Source organism: Nipponia nippon, unplaced genomic scaffold (genome assembly GCF_047370975.1).
Source record: "Nipponia nippon isolate SJK-2023a ecotype South Korea unplaced genomic scaffold, ASM4737097v1 scaffold_5, whole genome shotgun sequence".
Taxonomy (NCBI): Eukaryota; Metazoa; Chordata; class Aves; order Pelecaniformes; family Threskiornithidae; genus Nipponia; species Nipponia nippon.
In genome coordinates, this window is record NW_028262369.1 from 3,267,841 (window position 1) to 3,286,150 (window position 18,310).

Sequence of the window (18,310 nt, forward strand, 5' to 3'; positions counted from 1 at the left end):
CCCGCCCCTTCCCTTCCCTTCCCTTCCCTTCCCTTCCCTTCCCTTCCCTTCCCTTCCCCGGCAGCGGCGGTGGGCGGCCGCCCCGCCCCGCCCCGCCCCGGGAGGGTCGGCGGGTGTCGGGGAGCGGGGCCGCGGGACCCGAGGAAGGCGAAGCTGAGGTAAAGGGCTGCCCTGAGGGGGTGCGCCCCTTCTCGCCGCCGCCCTCGGTCGCCTCAGCCCCGCGCGGGCGTGAGGGAGCAGCGGGCGGGCGGGAAGACGCCGCTGGCGCTGGGCAGCCCCGCGAAGGGACGGAGGGTGCCAGGCGTCTCTGCCCCGGCCCCAGCGCTCCTCTCGCCAGCCTCTGCGGGGGTGAAACCCCTCAGCCACGGCCCTGAGCCCGCAAGAGGCCCTTTGGCGGCTCCCCGTGCAGCACTACACCGCCAGGGCCGCCCCCGAGCCGCCGCGGTGCTTGGTGAGCACCGGCCGCCAGCGGCGGGCCCAGGCCGGGCCCTCCCGCCGGGGGCTCGATGCAGGCAGCGCGCCAGGCTTCCCCGCCTGTCCCCGGGGTCGTCTGTCTCAAACGTCTAGCATGACCTCATTCGCAGTACGTCCATTGTATTTAGTAATTCATCCCGTGGTGGTGCAGTAACTACGTAAACGCATTAGGAAATTGCCCAGTGCAGGGTTTCGTCACCCTCCCACTGAAGCTGGTCCTTATTGATGCCAGAGAGCGAAAAGGTGATGGAGTATTGCAGCTCCTCTGACGTGGTACAGTTGCTGGTAAGACGGACACCAACTTGTTTGAGGTTCGCCTAAAGTCTTAAGAGGTTTCTAGCAAAAGGAGTTTTGAGGGGAATAGACTCTGACAGAAAATCAAGTTCAGAAGTTACCGTGACTTCTATAAACACCTGGTTTACAATACAGATGCTGGTTTATATTGTTGTGGTTTAACCCCAGCCAGTAACGAAGCCCCACCCAGCCGCTCACTCACTCCCTCAGCAGGATGGGTTTGAGAATCAGAAGAGTAAAAGTGAGAAAACTCCTGGGTTGAGATAAAGACAGTTTAACAGGTAAAGCAAAAGCCACGCATGCAAGCAAAGCAAAACAAGGAATTCATTCACTACTGCCCGTGGGCAGGCAGGTGTGCAGCCATCTCCAGGAAAGCAGGGCTCCATCACGGGTAACGGTTACTTGGGAAGACAAATGCCATCACTCCGAACGTCCCCCCCTTCCTCCTTCGTCCCTCAGCGTTATACGCTGAGCATGACGCCATATGGTATGGGATAGCCCTTTGGCCAGTCTGGGTCAGCTGTCCCAGCCCTGTCCCCTCCCAGCTTCTTGTGCCCCCCAGCCGCTTCGCGGGTGGGGTGGGGTGGGGTGAGAGGCAGAAACGGCCTTGACTCTGTGTAAGCACTGCTCAGCAATAACAAAAACATCCCTGTGTTATCAACACTGTGTCCAGCACAAATCCAAAAAATGGCCCCATAGTAGCTACTCTGAAGAAAATTAACTCTATCCCAGCCAAAACCAGCGCAATCATGCACAACTTTCTAGGGAGTAATTTTTCCTTGCATTAACGCAGTGTCCACCATGAGCATGTGACAATCCTAAGCGCATTGTCCCTTTCCATTCTCATGCAGTGAAAAGCTAAATACGGCCCAGTACCCAGATGGATGCCTCACCTCCCCTGCTCGCTCTCGAAGCTGTCCAGACATGAGCCATCTTTTGCCTGGAAGCCGTACAGCCCCGCTCACACGTTTTGGTGTCTCAGGAGGCCTTTGTAAGATGACAGGTAACTCTGGGCTGCTCCCGAATCCTATCCAGCCAGTTTGCAGCATTACCAGAGAAGCTGTCTCATAGTACAAACTGCCCTAAGCAGTCCATCTTGTAGTTTTGTTTAATCAAAAATGCGTGGTGACATGGAATACCTGATATACCACAGCCAATTAAGAACATTTTAGAAAAGTCATTGTTTAATGTAAAATTAATGTTTTATTTAAGCTTTGGATTTAGCAAGTGTAGCAGAGCATCAGTTTCTCTTGTCTTTACGTATCAGCCACCATAGAAGAGATGATAAAGTACTACTAAACACATCCTTAAAAGTTCAGAATCCTTTTTGAAAGGAAGTGGGAGATGAAGCACCGACACTGGGTTACTTTCACTATTAGTAACTAATGGCCTGGATTGTCTGGCAAAGCGATATTGGCCATGGCAGTAACTTATCTTTCTGTCAAGTGAGCAGATGCAGAGGTAGCCTTTGGGCCAGTACTTTAATAAGATGTCTAAATCCCATTTAGATATTTGAATCTCAATGGAGATGCCTGTTTTACTTACGTAACCATGGATGTAGACTCCACTGTATATGAGTGTGCTAATCCACTTCAGTGAGAAGGGTCATGCCCTTTTGTACAAAAAGCATGAATGCAATTACGACAGAGCTGACTGGTGAAAGCCATCCAGTAATAGCACAGCCTTAAGAGAAGACCAGCAATCTCGTTTGGCATAATTTGAAAACTTTTTGCCTTTGAGAAACTTTTTATAGTGATTTTGTAACTCATATTTAGTAAATTGCACAGAGAACAAAGCAGGTTCATTCACATCAGTTTCTTATCTTTGCAAATGGGCTGCTTGATCTGCGCAGGCTTATAGCACCAGAAATTTCCAGTCTGCTGTGGAGAAAGTACAGTGCTGTTAATCCTTCAGAATTGCTTAAAAGCTCCTCTAGTTTGCCACCTTCACCTGTGCCCCGTTAATGCTTAAGGCTTATGGCAGGGGCAAGGCTCTAGTGACCTCTGAGCCTCACAGCTGGGGAGCAGAAAGAACCCGCTTTATACTTCACCAGGAGGCTGTGAAGCACACTGGCAGATGCAGTTACAGCAATCAGGTACCGTGCTCTTCAGCTGTGCAAGGGATGAAAAGCGTAGAGCTTCCTCTCATGTATTTACTATTGCTCCTTAGCTACGCACAAGTAATGTACAACTGTGAACATGCAACGTGCTAGTATAGGAGACAGTTTTCTCCTCCCAGAAAAAAAATTATAAGTTTATCAATAAGATTTTCCCCCCAATGTTCATAACTTATATAAACAGATGTAACAATTTTCTGAATTGTGTACCATCATCTAAAGCATACCCTCTTGCTTTGATGTTTTCATATCACAGCACTCAACATTTTAAACCATTGCATATGCTTATTGACTTCACTGGGAATTATCTGCAGAAGAATTCTGGGGTCAGTTGTAATCAGTGTCACCGTCATCCGGATCTCTGCTGGAGCTACTCTGACCCCTAGCACAGTTTCCAGCAATGTTGATTTTAAGCGTTACTAATTATAGAGATTCTTTGGTTTCTCTTCAGGGACTATACCAGTGTCAGAGAAATTCATGATCAGACTAAGATTTGCCTGTATTTTATTTTGTTAGAGAGAAATTGTTTCCATTGTTGCAAATTCACATCATGCTCTCCTTGTGTTTCAACAGCTTTCAGATAGGTAATGTGGCTGTCATCTTAAGCGTACCTCTTTTCAGAGTTTCCTTCTGTCAGTTACACCGTGTCCTCTAAGTGTATTCTTTGTGTATCCATTAACTTTAAATTTTGCATGGTTACTGTCAATATTTATTCCTTTAATTAGGGGCAAACATTGTGTTACTTCTGAAATGATAACTAGTAAAATAAAACACATGCTTCCTCCATTCCCACTTGGAAAGACAAGACAAATATGCAACAGAGATATATTGCACCTATAATACCTGTTCGATTTTCTGTTGTTTTGTAGCACTCCTTGCTGCAAAATGTGTTCAGTAATCATCTTTGCACCCTAGAAAGTGTAGCGGGGAAACAGACTGGTCCACACAGAACATTTTCTTATGTGTGTTTTAACTGTTCCTTAGAAATAGCTGTTTGGCAAGTCTGTAGAGGGACTGTTAAAGAGAGATTGTAGAGGGATTGTTAGAGATTGTTTCACTATATTCAAGGAGGTGTAAGTGACAACTTGCACCTTTACTTACAGGTCCACTGGAGAGCACACATCACAGAGCAGAGGGGACCAAGCTGAACGTCTCCAGCAGCTTGGGCAGGTAGGTTTTATCTTTTCTTATTTCACCCGAAAGAAGGGAATGAGAAATTATGAATCGATCTCTGGGCATGAAGAGGAATGGAAGTATATGAAGAGCCTGTCCGGATCAAAGTTCAATTTTTGAAAGTTTTATAAAAGCCACAGGGTAATGCTAAAGCAAGACTTGCTTCCTCTACCAGGGCGTGCTGTACATGCCCCAGGAGCTTTCCTTGCATTCTTCTGCTGCGTAACCCTGCCAGTTTCCCATAGCCTTGTGCTTAAGAAAGCATCTGTTGCTTTTTGTACTCAGTCATGGATGAAGCTGAGATCTCCACAGCTCCAACTGTTGGCTGAAAGTTTGAGGGTGTTTTTTACCTTTCAGCTGTTTGACACACAACATATCGGTTGACCTCTTTAGTATACTAGAGAGTAGTCTGCTTATGGTTGCTTGCTGCGTCATGTCCACTAAACTTGGGGCGTTCTTTTCATGCCTGCAAAGCTAAAGCTACTGAGTGACATAATGTCATCACAGCTTTAGTGCATTAGACAGCAAGTGGATAAACTCTGAGCCCCAAGGCTGAGTATTTGTCCATAGTGAAGGAAACTAATTTCTGGTTCTCTAGGAAAGAAAGAAGGATAATGAAATTATCAGACAGGTTCCACTAATACCACTATTTTAATTTTCCGTCGCATTCAGAAAATGTGGTGTGTTTGCTCTTCAATGACAAGAGAACGAAGGCAATTGATACTCCTGAGAATAGGGGAATGAGCATCTTATTTTATTTTGAAGTGTTCAGCAGTCATTACAAAGTAACATCACTGGTTATCCTGTGCAGTTCTGAATATCCATTTGTAGTTACACGTGTATATTCCTGCATCCACGCTGCACCTTACTCTCATTTTGCTATGACTCACAAAGTGTAAAAGCACTTTTAAGAGTAATGTGAGAACAGACTTACTGTATATCTGAGTAGTAAAATCTGTTCACTTCAGCATTATTTCCACCTTCAGGAATACCCACCTTATCCATTTAAAAGGAAACCCTCAAAAGATATTTCTTATGTGACAGCAGTAGTGGCAATGATGAAGTCTGTTATTCTGATTGGTGCTGTAGGTGGTACTTCATGATGACAGACTGTGGATCCAGGCCAGGAAAAAAGGATGGTTTAAAACCCATTTGAGCATAAGTTTAGCTTCAGGCTTCCGAAGGCTGAAACCCTTTTTGGCATGGAACCTAACCTGGGACGAGAGGTGTTTCTGCTTGCATGCTTTGCCTTCTGCCTTGAAAGAGCAGCTTTTATATGTAATTACACAGAGGACAATTATAACGGTGAAAACAGTGCTATACAGCATATTGACACAGAAAAAGTCTCGTCTTTATTTTGCTGCAACACAGCTATCTCCTATTCATTTCTACTGCTTCAAAATATGCAAAAAGAGAAATTTCTTGTCTTTTGCTGTGGTGAAACATATTTGTCCCATGCTTTGGAAGCTGGTTTTGTGTCTGAAGGCTGATGAGCAAGGTACAAGGCATTTCCTTTCTGCAGCAGTTATTTACAAAGCTTTATGCTAGAGTCCTGAAGCCTACTGAGAAAAGACGTCTGATGATAGTGCCACTATCTCAGGCTCACTCCGTGTACCTGGGTGTATAAAGACAGTTTCCCGTCCTTCCAGGTTATTACTTTGAATCCAACAGTTACTTTAAAACACGTTGTTTTAAACATGACACCATACAGGTTTTAGCGAAATCAAATGTTGCTTTCTAATTAGGCTGCAGGAATTGTCTGTAGCAGACATGAGAGGTGACGGTTTCCTAGTTGAAGATCTGGCAGCGTAACAAGCTTCACTTTGCAGGGACAGTGTTTGCTTGGCACTATAGGTAACTGTGGTATGCTGAAAAATAGATGCCTTGATATGCATTTGGGAAGCACATTTGGTAGAGTTCAGCATTTCCTTCAATTTAACAAAGACTTATGCAACAAAGCTATTCCCTGTTCCAAGACTGGAGGGAGAGCCAAAAAGTTCTTATTTCAGTTCTTTCTCTCATCCATGGAAAAAGACCACATATTTTATCTTCCTGTACGTAGCAGCCTTTTCCCCTTCTTGATGAACCTAGCACACTCCTATTTCCTCCTGTCATCGGTAGTGTGGCCCAGAATATGCTTTTACTTTGGCAAAGCAATCTCTTTTTTTGTAGGACAATCAGCCTGCAATCAGCTCCTGACTAGTTTCTTAGCATGAAACTGAAGGACTGTAAAAATGGGTATGATTGGATCAGCAAGAGCTTAGCCTCCTTCATAGCCTGCAGATACTCCAGAGGAGCAGGGACCAAAAGTGAAAAATTGTGTTAAAAAATGACATTGCTAACCATTAGGTGTGTGGCTGGGATTTTGTTTTCATTTTTCATGAAGAAACATTTCCTGATAAATGGGGGGATTGAGCTACTTTCTGGAAGGGCTGACCGCATGGACTACTATAGAATAGTATGGAAATATGTAAAGAGAAAGGACATTACCCTCCTTTGACTAGACAATAGTAACATCATGGTGGATGTATCAGGATTGTAAAATCAGCAAATGTGAATCCCCCTCCCCCAAGAAATCAAAATACATTTTTTTCTGGTTTTGCTGCTCAGTCATTTGGGCCTAACTTTAATCTATTGATTCCTTGCTCTTTAAAGCTTGCAGAGGCTTATAGCACTTCTGAACTTCAGGCTTTCTGTTCCTCCTTTTCTCTATAGAGATTTCCCAGGGAATCTTCTTGAAGGACTTCCTTGTTGTGTTCTTCCTGTCCCCACCCTTTCCAGAAGAGAAGCAGGTGTATAGGTTTAAAGAAGTATTCATTTGTTCAAATCAAATAATTACAGTATTAACACAACCAAAATGGTTTGGCTGTAAATCTCTTCCATTTTCTTCTCTCTGCTTCATTTTCATTTATTGATTTATTTCTGATGTTACAGCTCTTCCAGTTCTCCAGATCACCATAGACTCCCCTAGGAAAATTTAAGTAATACCAGAATGTCTTATACAAAAAAACCCTAAAGAAAATTACCTGTATGTTTTTTAAAAAAAACAACAAACCCAAGCTGCAGTCACATTTTTCCACCTTTTCACTTACACATTATAAAGAAGGCTCCGAGTTTTCTTTTATTTTTATGAGTGAAAAGAGGAAGGAGAAAGGGAACAACAGATTCACATTCATAAGTGAATCCAGAAGAGGGGGGCAGCAAGGGAGAGCAGTGCTGAGGAGACGTTTGTCCTTAAGAGTCCAAGGCCTCTCGACTACGGACCCCTGAATTTTACTGAGTATCTTCTTTCTTCCAGGTATTAAAAAATCCAATTGTAAAGAAGTCCTAGTGTATGTGTATGGCTCTTGTTAATAAGAAGTCCTTGGTCAGTTTTGGAGGTACGGACGGGTAAATACCCCATCCTTTACACTGGAATTGAAGCTTGTCTCTCTCAAGTTTACCACTATAAGTGCATTTGATCAAATAAACAAAAGGTGGTTTTGAACATCTACCAGGTTTTTAGCCCTCTCCTTGTTTACTGCTTCCCCTGCTTGGGCCATATTTCTTGTCTGGTTTTCAAGACTCATATTGAATGTGTTAGCTGGGGAAACCCAAAGAAAGTCTGTTTAGATTGCTAGTTCGAATGTTTAAAACACAATTTTTACCTTTTCAGCATACAGAGTAGAATAAACTGTTTGGTCCATATGTTTCACGGTGTACTTGAGCTACATTCACATAGAGCTAGAAATGCAGATTGGAGTGATATTGTTTTGAGGCTGTGTAGTCGAATGTTTAGTAACTTCTTGACAGTCTTACTAGATTTTATCACCATAGTTCTGCTTTTTACAGCAAGCGCTTCCCAAAACAGTGTAAGTGCACTAATGCAAATCGTAGCTTACACCAGTGTATTGCATTTATTGTGACAGATTGCCTTGCAGTGGAACATCTCTCCAGATGAAGCCTAGTTTGAACCTTCCCTGCTGTAGTCAAGAGAAAAAGAAATCTCTTGTTGTCATCTCAACATTTATGCCAACTTGCCTTATTTTGCTTTGAATTTTAGAAGCACTCCTGAAACCAAATCACAGTAAACAGTTCAAACTGGAAGTGTCAGCCATTACAGAAAACCAGAAAACACTATACGGCTGATACCTACAAAGAATAGAAATCTAATGAAAACATTTGCTACTGCACGTAATGATTACAACCGCCGGATGTTAGTAGAAAAGCCAGAGGTGATTTAGAGACAAAATGTTTTTTGAGTGATGTAAACAGGGAAGGTGGAAATGATCTGGAAGCCTAAACCCAAGCTGACAAATCCATTCAGACAGCTCCATCTAGTCCCTTGATAGCTCTGGTCACCAATTTTTTCTGCAAGTTTCCTGGTAAGTTTTGCCTGGAGATTGTTGTTTACTCCTCTGGGATCCTGGGAGGCAGCCCACAACCTATGAAACCCAGGACAGGAATATTGCATCAGAACAATCAGAACATTTAACATAGGCAATATTTAATACATGAAGTAGCTATTTTATCTATTAGTAGGAAAGACTATTACATATAGTAGTCTGATTATGAGTAATTATTTGAGTTGCAGTTAAGATCTTCAGGTTAATTTCCTGAATACCAGCAATTACTCACTACAGTAGAAGCTGAGCCATAAGCTGTTCTGATATTGTTTGTGCAACGGCCTTCATTCTCCTTCGCATTCCTGCAACTTAATTTATCTGTAACTCTCCCCTCCTTTGGGGAGAGGGGGTTTGAAGACAAAGGAATTCCGGGTGCTAACCCTGCATGGTGAACAGTGCACAAGAAGTGTACATTTGTGCTTGACCATTTTGCAAGTGAAATTTTACACCCTTGTTTCATCAGCTAAAAGATGCTTGTTTGAGCAGTGCCAACCCCCTCCAAAGTTCAGGGAGGGCAGAGCTGTGAGTGCCTGTGATCCAGGCCTATAATCCCTGGGCAAGGAGCGAACAGCCTTTTCTCTAGTGACCTAGCTGTCTTGTTGACTCAGCTTTTAGAGAATTCTCTTCTTATAAATCTTTCTTTTGCAAAATGCAGGTTAAGTTGTATATGTTAAAAGTTCAGTGTAAATTTGATTTTTATGATGTTTTTGTTTGGAATAGCCCTAGTTTAGAAAATCCTTTATTGCAGCAGAATTAATGCACTGGTAAAGCTGCTCCCTACAAAACAGTTTACAGTAGCTGTCAGCATCAGATGTTTTCTAGGCACTACATTCGCCGCCTAGCAACCATGCTAGGGTAATCTTGCTGCAAGTCATCCATGTGTGCAGTCCCGTCAGATAAAGGGGCTGTGCTGCAGGATTACCCACCAGTCATTAGTCATTAATGACAAGATATCTTTCTCGCAGTACAAAGTGCCCTGCGGATTCCCCAGGGTGAATGCACAAGACTTCAAAACAGCATTGCATTTTTCTGAAAAAGAAAACCTATACGGTATTCCTTACGGTGAGGTCTCCAGTCAGCAGTTATTCCCTGGAAGGCAACTTTTGTAGGAAATATTTGAACTTTTTTCTTCCACTGTATTTCAGAATTCCAAAGCTGGAAGTGCATATTCTTTGAGGCTGATATTAATTGCTGTAAGAAATCAGATCACTTTACTACACTGAAAAGTCTGTTATCCTTTAAATACAATGAAGACATTCCTCTTATTCCTGTCTATGCCCTAGATGCTCTTACACCCTGACTGAATACCTGCTCTCCATTTTAGAGACCTCTGTGTCTCTTGAAGAGTCTCATCTCTGCTAAATTTTCCTGTGAAGTTTCTCTGCTATTATTTGTTATTGCAGGTACACTAATAATGGATAGTCTGGGTAGCCTAGACCTCTCCAGAGTTAGACACCGCAGTTGTTCCCACGCTAGCAGCTGGCCTATGGCACTGGCTGAATGCTAGCAAAGACAACACGCTGTACTGGGGCTTGTCGGATATTGCAAATTGAATAACAGAACATACGGTGAATGGTGCTGCTGGAGAGAGACGTTATTTATGCCTACAGGGCAATTCCCTTAATTCCTTTAGGCTTGTGAAGAATCAAGGACTCTATGGTGGGAATATTAGCAGGAAAACAGAGAACAGGCAAACTGAAGGACAAGAAAAATGCTTAAAAAGCTAAAGGAGAATACAGAGCACTGGGAGACAGTGACAGTACCGCCCCAGCAACTTCTGCAGAGTATCCCAAACATGACAGCCCCTTTCCATTTTACTTGTTGTTGGGGCATCGTAACTATGGAAAGCCTCTGAATGTAGCTTCAGGTGGGATATAGGATATCAGATAAGAAGTGATTCTGGAAACAGTCTTCTGGCATTAGGTACACAATTTTTTAAGAGAAAAATCAACAAAATTTTTAGGCATTCAAATATGAAAGGTGTTAATAAGGTGCAATTTACATCTGTGAACAGTTATAACTGCCAACAGTTTTGCTTTATATAGTGTATGGTTTCCCTTGGAGCTTATTTCTTATCAGATGTCTGGGTAGGGCTGTGACCAGTGTGATTATTTGTATCTTATATTTCCATTTGAAGTAATAAGAGGTTACTGCTGTTTGCTGGAGTGTCAATGTGTAGCCAGATAAACTGCATCTCCACGTATACGGCTTAGATTGCATTAACAGCCTAAATTGCTTTTCAGTGTTTTATTCACATTACTGGTCATTATTCCAGCCTGTAGAGTAGTGCAGAGCACCTTCAGCCCATTGGTGTTCATGGATATATTTCAAAGATGCATTTAGCCTGGGTATGAATCTTGCATAATAGAGGAAAAATTTAAATTAACAGCTTTGATGGAGTTGGTATTCCAGCCTGTTATGATGCAGACAGGCCTGAAATGCTCTTTCTGTGGTTCCTCTGGTATATGACCAAGTCATGTATTTTCTGATTGTTTAGCGGGATGTTATTTACTAAATACAGATGGACAGCTGTAGCTGAGAGATCTACAATGTGCTCAGATAGGACTGAAATGTAAATAGTGGGTCAAAACACTAGAGAATAGGAGTGTGATCTCCAGACTAGCAGGCGGTACAGTTCAGAGGGTTGAAAAGCTTAAAAGAAACTGTTGGGGAAATCTATTATACAGCTTTTCAGCCATTCAAATGCTATTTAGGTTTATTTAAAACAAACAAAACCAAGAATTGTTTGGAATAGAAATCAGTGTATTACCTAGAGACAAGGGAATCCAGTGGTTTTGCCTTTAGCTTGCGGCAGAGCAGACTCCGACAGCCAGTTCTAAAAAGAATCAAATTGGAAGTGACACACAAGATTATCACAGACTCAACACAGCGCTTAGACCAGGTGTCCAGCTAATTTCAAGACACTTGGACAGCCTCCTAGACACAACTGATATCCTTCTTTTTACAATGCTGGGCAGAAATGTAAACAGATCATTCTAGAGAGACCTGTTTCTTACTGCTGAGTTAATACAAAAAAGCCTTGTAAATGGAAATCTGACATCCAGAGAGTCACCTATAGACATCTATAGTCTAGATGTGCCAAGAATAGGAAGGCATTTATTCTGTGATAGGAGGAAGCCAGACAAGGCAGTTAGTGCGATGTCCCAGACACCTCCGTCTACCGAATCTCCATTTTCTATTCTCAGACTCCTCATGGTTCCTTGTCTTCTGTAGTTAACTACATCATCTCGTCTGTCGTGCTTATGGGGGGGTTTGGGAGGGAAGCAGTACCAGCCCTAGTCCTGTTACGTACGGTCAGGCCATATCAGGTGCTTCCAAGCACTGCCTCTTGCAGTTAGGATCAGCTTGTCAAGGTGAGGGTGCTCAGGAAAATGAAATGTGCAAACTTAATGGGCATTGATTTGTTTCAGCTCAGTCTTGGGTCAAAGGTATAGTATATCCTTAGCTAAAACTCACACCTTGTCAAAATCAGAGCCTGTGCAATAGTCACGCAATTTAACTACCTCAAAGGTTTAAGTAGAGCATGTGCGTTCCTCTCTGTCCTGTGAAGCCAGGTATCAGCTAGAGGAAAAGAGGGAACAGAGTGGCAAGTGAGGGAGAAGAAGGGCCAGCCTTCCAGATTGCCTGACTTGCGGAGGAAGAATGATTCAGTTGCACTGTCAGGAAAATTAAGTTCTGTGACCTTATCATATTTCCTCAGAGCTACAATGTTCACATAACAGCCTTTTCCTGCTTCAAGTTCCTAACCCTGATGAGTGCTCCTTAACCTTGCAGAAAAATGACGCTCATTGCTCTTGAGCAGGAACTACTGCTCAGTATATATTGATACATATGCATTGCAACCTCTTCTGCATCTCATGTCACATTCAGCCATCTTCCATTTTATTGCTTAAAATCCAAGGAGTCACATAAGCACGTGGTCTGAAGTAACGTTATAGTAAAAATTCCTAAGTCACCACCAGTCACCACACTTTTCTCTGTGTCTTTCAACACGTTTTCCACCATAAATTGATGAAATCAAAGTCTTCCAATATGTTACTGTAGACCTTAGTAATATTAGCATGCACGTCAGTCTTCTGGACATCGTGTTTCTTTTGCATGCTGAATGCAAATATCTGAATAAGATGTTCATTTGTTACAGTGTTTTCCACTCAGCTGCATATTTATTTACCTTAGCTAGTTTGGTTTTAGTTGATGTTCCTGTAAACTATATGAACATACAAAACCTCAGCTTCTTTATGCATTACTTTCCTGGCAGTTACAGTTTCCTGTACCAATTTGCTTTAAAAATCCATTTATAAAAGTGTGGTTAAATATGTTACCGAGGCAGAGTGCATTTGGCAGTTACTTGGTTTTAAATTGCTTTATCACATTACGGATAGCTGCTGTCTATGTTGGTATATCAACACTGTATTTCTATAGAACTATTTGAGGCTATCAATGCTTGTAATCATCAATAGTTAGTCTTCTGCTACCAATGTTAAATAGATCAATATTGTTCTCTCTGTCTTGGGTGAGGCAAAGTTGCTACAGGTGATAAAAACCAGGGTATGAGCCCACAGTTTTGAAGTTCCACCGATTGTGGGCCCAACTTGATGTGTAGGACTGCATGCCAGAGATGCTGAATGCAACAGCAGAAACATATAGAAGTTGTGGGTATTCAGTGCTTCTGGAAAAAAGTGTATGGTACTAAGGGGTTTGATTCTAGAAGCCAGGCCTACTGTAGATTTCCAACTCCTCAGGCAACGTTTGAATATTTTTATATAAGCAAATTGTCCTAGGACACATAGGTAATCTGTGCCAGATCTAGCAACAGAACCCAAATCTCCTGATTCCCATTTTCCCATAAATATGCAGAATAGACTTTCTCCTTTATTATTGGAACTGTAATTATGAGCCTTATATGCTTTAGCACTGTGTATGCTACTGAAATGCTGTGTTGTAGGAGATGAACGACATAAGAAATATAAATATGGTAATGCTAGCAAATTGTTGGTGAAGAAAATATGCTCAAAAGCTTTTATTATAAATGTTCTTAGCCTAGCTAAGGTATTCCTGTAAGAGCAGCAGGCCCGAGCAAGCTTTTTTGATTGACACGACAAAGAATTCAGCTTCAGCATTTGCCCCATCTTAATTCCTCAGTCTCAGGTAAAGATTTGTAGTATCCCATTGAGCGCTAAAAAAAATGATGACTTAGTTTAGAAAAAGCTATAAATACCTTGGAAGCGGTTTTTTTCTTCTCTTTTTGGTTAAGTGCCTTCTCCACCAGCTTTATCTACCCACTTTCTTATTGAGGAAATGAGGGCTGAAGTGCTCCTGGCGATGCTGTTCTCAATGGTTTTCAGTTCTTCCCATTGTTTTGGAAACATCTGGGAAACTTAGTCTCACACTCTGAATTAGTAAGGATTTTAGGTCTTGTAATAATGCAACCAGTCTTATAAACTCTGGTACCTCTGGTATGAGTAGTACTAAGCAGAACAAAGGTTACAGAATAAACTGCAGAGAGAACTATTTGAGTCTTACGTTTCTTGGTGGTGCCTGTCTGTCCCTTACGTTTACTGTCTATCAGATCTCCTCGGCACCTTTGTTCGATAGACAGAAACCCACAGCTGAAACAAAACCAAGCAACCAAACAAGAAGAACGCCTGGCTGCTCAGCATTGTAAGACACGGCCTTCCTGCACTGCAGGCTCTGCTGAGAGGCCCACAGTGATGCTTGCAGGTTGGAAGAAGCTGGAATCACAAAGTCAAGATGAGTCAAGATTTTATAAACTATTCTTAGATTCAAAGATGACAGAAAAGCCTGTACATAACTGTTTCAGCTGATAACCTGCAGCATATAACAGCTAAAGTGGTTTGTTCAGAACCTCTGACTTTTCCTTCCATTACTATTATGTGTATCTAGGGCCTTCACTCTGATTTTTTCCTCCAGTTTATTTTGTAGAAAGCTAATGATTTGCTTGACCAGTACTGTTCCAAATAGCTTCAAAAGTTGCCAGGAACTAGACAATCCATCTCCAGCTTTCTTGTATGTATTCCCACAGGAGTATGTTTCAGTCCATACTGCTAAGCTCAAAAACCCATGAGTCAGTATGTTCTTGCTAAATGCTCCTAGAGAGGGGACTAAAATGCCAGAAAAAAAGAATATCGGGTTATTTCCTTCCATTTGAAGACTTAGCTTGAATACATTTTCAAAATTTTCTTTGTAACCAGGAAGATTGGAATAGTACATTGAAAATAATGAAAACCGAGATTCTTGTCTTTCCAAGGCTTGGACTTAAAGAAAAGACTCTATATCAGAAAGCTTGAGACAGCAGCAAGAGACCACAATTCTAAATCGAGCTGCTAAACTAAATTTTCCCAAAGATCCTAGTCTTCAATCAAATGTGACTAAGTTGTTCTCAATTTCAGTATCAGGCATTGGTATCTAACTACTACAAGGAATTTCAAAGCTCAGTGAATTTCTGTTCGGGATAATATTTTATTAAGTATACTCTTACATAGGGAATTTGGGAACCTTTTTCTAGCAGTGCCTAAAAACCCTTGGGTTAAGCCTCAGTCAACTTTAAGATTTTCCTCCTTAGAGAACAAGCCTATATTAGGAGTTATTCTGTCGAAAACGGAGTTGAGGCAACGGCAGAACAGCAAATCAGACTCATACTTAAGCCTTCCTCTTAACTGGGTCTGGCAGCAGGATTTACAGGCTGCTCATTCTGTGAAATGAGGTTAATAGTTAAAGTCAGGCAGATTTGGGCGTAGACCATAGTTGGAGGATAACCTTTCTGAAGAAAAAAAAAGAATTGCAACAAATCAATAGGTTGTGCTTTGCCCTTTTTGTTGACAGGGAGTGAATGGGCTCGTCTGGTGATACAGGCCTCGGTCTTTGATGGTATTTGACCCAAGTGTAGAGTGAATGACTGCAGATGAGGTAGCAGCTCTGTGCCACTACTAGGCTAATAAGGGATGCAACTGCTTCCATGGCTGATTTGTTTCATAGAATCATAGAATCGTTAAGGTTGGAAAAGACCCTTAAGATCATCGAGTCTAACCGTTATCACTGCCAAGGCCACCACTAAACCATGTCCTTAAGCACCAGGTCTACCCGTCTTTCAAATCCCTCCAGGGATGGAGACTCAACCCCTGCCCTGGGCAGCCTGGGCCAGGGCCTGACAGCCCTTTCGGTGAAGAAGTTTTTCTAATACCCAACCTAAACCTCCCCTGGCGCAGCTTGAGGCCGTTCCCTCTCGTCCCATCGCTTGTTACTGGGGAGAAGAGACTGACTCCCACCTCGCTACAACCTTCTTTCAGGGAGTTGTAGAGTGATCAAAAGTCTCACCCAAATCTATGTAGGGACCTGTTGGCATGGTCTGGTAACTCTGAGAAAGGCAATAAATTTGTTCCTTAGGCTGTTCCTTTTCTTTGCATTAGTTCCCATCTATGCAGATCTGTATGTTCCTGGTAGAAACACTTTTGTTCCAGTGCAAGCTGGTTGTGTTCCCTGGAATAAGTTGACTTTTTTCCTTGCAAACAATTTTGTGTGTGTCAGAAGGGTGAGAGAAGTGGAATCCTTGCCTGCACTGTTTTTAAATAAAACAGCGATTGTCACACTTTCGGAAGGTTAGCAGCAAGATTGCAAAAACTCTTCCCATGTCCTGGTAGCTGTCAAGATTAAATTTGCTAGTCTGTGTTTTAAAATGTGAGAATACAGATGGATTTATAGTGGAAATAGCACCTCCTGCTTGACATTAGCTGTGTGCGGCAGGGCTTGGTGCAGTTCTTGCGTTTGTGCCGGGCAGCCACAGTGTTACATTGCTGCCACAAAACATTAACAGTTCACGCTCACACGCAGGCTGTGTCAAAACCAAACACTTGAACTCACTTCTTCGAAGCTAGCAGTGCAGTGGATTGCGTTGAGCCAGGCACATCCTCTGTTCACACTAAAAACTGGCAGAGCAGTGAGTTTTGGCACCAGCTGGACAATACTTGGACTTCGCGTTCAAGCTCCCTTCTCCGGGTGCATCCGCATGCAGTTCTACCATAATCAGTCAACCCTAGAATTAGACGGAATCCTGTTTTTGCAGCCGAATTGATGGATTCAAACCCAGGGATGGGATTTTTTTAGAATCCCCTTTTCTATTATATTAGATGACTATAGAGCATGTATGTAGTTTTAGGGATTTGAATTTTTTCTTCTCCTTCAAACCTATCCTTTCACTTAAGCAAGAACAAATCCACATTTCTATTCCGATTACATAATACAGAGCCTAGTAAAAATAAACACCACCACCTGGCTCTGTCTACAGAGCAGCAGGCAGTGACAGAAACTGTGGCCCACACTCTTCTGTTGGCTAATTTACTGTACTGAAAAGGCAAATCGGTAAGTGGAAGTCATGTGAGGGCCTTCCAATGAAGACCACATTTAAAGTTAGCTAGTATAAACCTGTTTTTTCTTTCTTTTTTTTTCTTTTTCTTTTTCCCTTTCCTTAGCCAGACCCTTTGCTATGACTCTATGAGGCTACGGTGATGGTGCCCATGCAAACAGTAGAAAGGATTCAAAGCTTGTTTAACTGAGGAGCAGTGGGTTTTTTACTCGCTCAGTTTTGCATCTTCCAGGTCACTGCTTGTAGCATGGTTTTTGTTCAGGTAAAGATACTGTGACATGATGCTTCTTCAGATGGCATGTGCAGTGCTCTACAAATCCAAACTGCAAACCGAAAGCTTGGAGCTATGTTTAAGTAAAGGTACAGCAAAGAGATTCCTTAGCAACACGGAAGAGTCAACTTTAAACACTTACCTCCCCCTGCTATGCAGCAAGCCGTCCTACCCTGGTGTATATAGAAACTTTTGAGCAATTCACCTGTTTAAGCCTTTCAGGACATGAGAAGTAAAGATGGCAGAAGACATGGTTATGGTGTCAAGCAGAGAGAGTCACATATTAAATTTACCTATGTTCTGAGCTTGTGAAGTGTGGCAGACTTCTGGTCGGGAAATCATTTATGGACGCTAACAGAGGCACGCTGTCAGGCCAGCACGGTCAGAACTGGCTGGGAGCCCTGGAGCGTGAGAAGAGCTGGTGTACCATTGCCCGCACCTGGCTGCGGAGCAATGCCCGGGGCAGATGGGGACCTGGAGGAATGCTTGGTGGGGGCACAAGTGTTTTGTGAGACTGTTGTACTTGAGATAATATGTAGTTTCACTACGCATTTTATGCTCCTCTAAGTGCTGACACTTCTGTTCCATAGTGGAAGGCAGGAGGGAAACAAAGTGAGGATCATAGATTGTATGATTATATACTATTATAGCTTGCAAAGCCATAAAATAGATGCTACGCAGTTCCAGTGATAATTATCACTTATTTATATTTCTTTATAGCACATTTATCAAATGGTGCAATTGAGCTCTTTTTGGTACAATTGAGCTCTTTTTTAGGAGAAGTCTTGATCCTGCTCTGTTCCACTCTTTTCAGGGCAGACTAAACATATGGCTGTGCTAAATGTTTGGTTTTTTTTTTTTCCCCTCTTTAATTTCCCAGGAAGTTCTGAAGTGACTTAATCATGCCAATGAACGTAAGCAGTTTTCATTCTTCGCAGATACTACATTTCCCCCTCCTCCCAGTGTTTGCTTCGCCTTTCCCATTTAATAGGCAGAGAAGAGCCTATAAAAAAAGAGAAAGAGCTGTAATTAGGACACCAAATTACTAGATACACTTAACAGCAGAATCAGAGATCAAGAACTTGGCACCTTAAGTCCATCTTGGCTCAGTTTTTTTGGTTGTTGCTGAATCAGCTTAGGGCACAGTTCTAAAATTGAGAGAGCAGCCTTATTATTATAAATGGAAATTTTCATTA

General features: G+C 42.4%; 1 protein-coding gene across 4 annotated transcripts in view; it reads left to right on the forward strand.

The window, feature by feature from the left end:
- Window positions 1–31: 31 nt before the first annotated feature.
- The window catches only part of LITAF (lipopolysaccharide induced TNF factor), an 85,355-nt gene continuing 67,076 nt past the window's right edge, over window positions 32–18,310 (forward strand). For 2 of the 4 annotated variants that reach the window (XM_087730581.1, XM_087730577.1), the window contains exons 1-3: window positions 32–158; window positions 1,620–1,771; window positions 3,988–4,054. The gene's annotated coding sequence lies outside the window, so the exon portion shown is untranslated. The remainder of the gene's footprint in view (window positions 159–1,619; window positions 1,772–3,987; window positions 4,055–18,310) is intronic. The other 2 variants (XM_087730583.1, XM_087730582.1) reach the window with 1 other exon arrangement.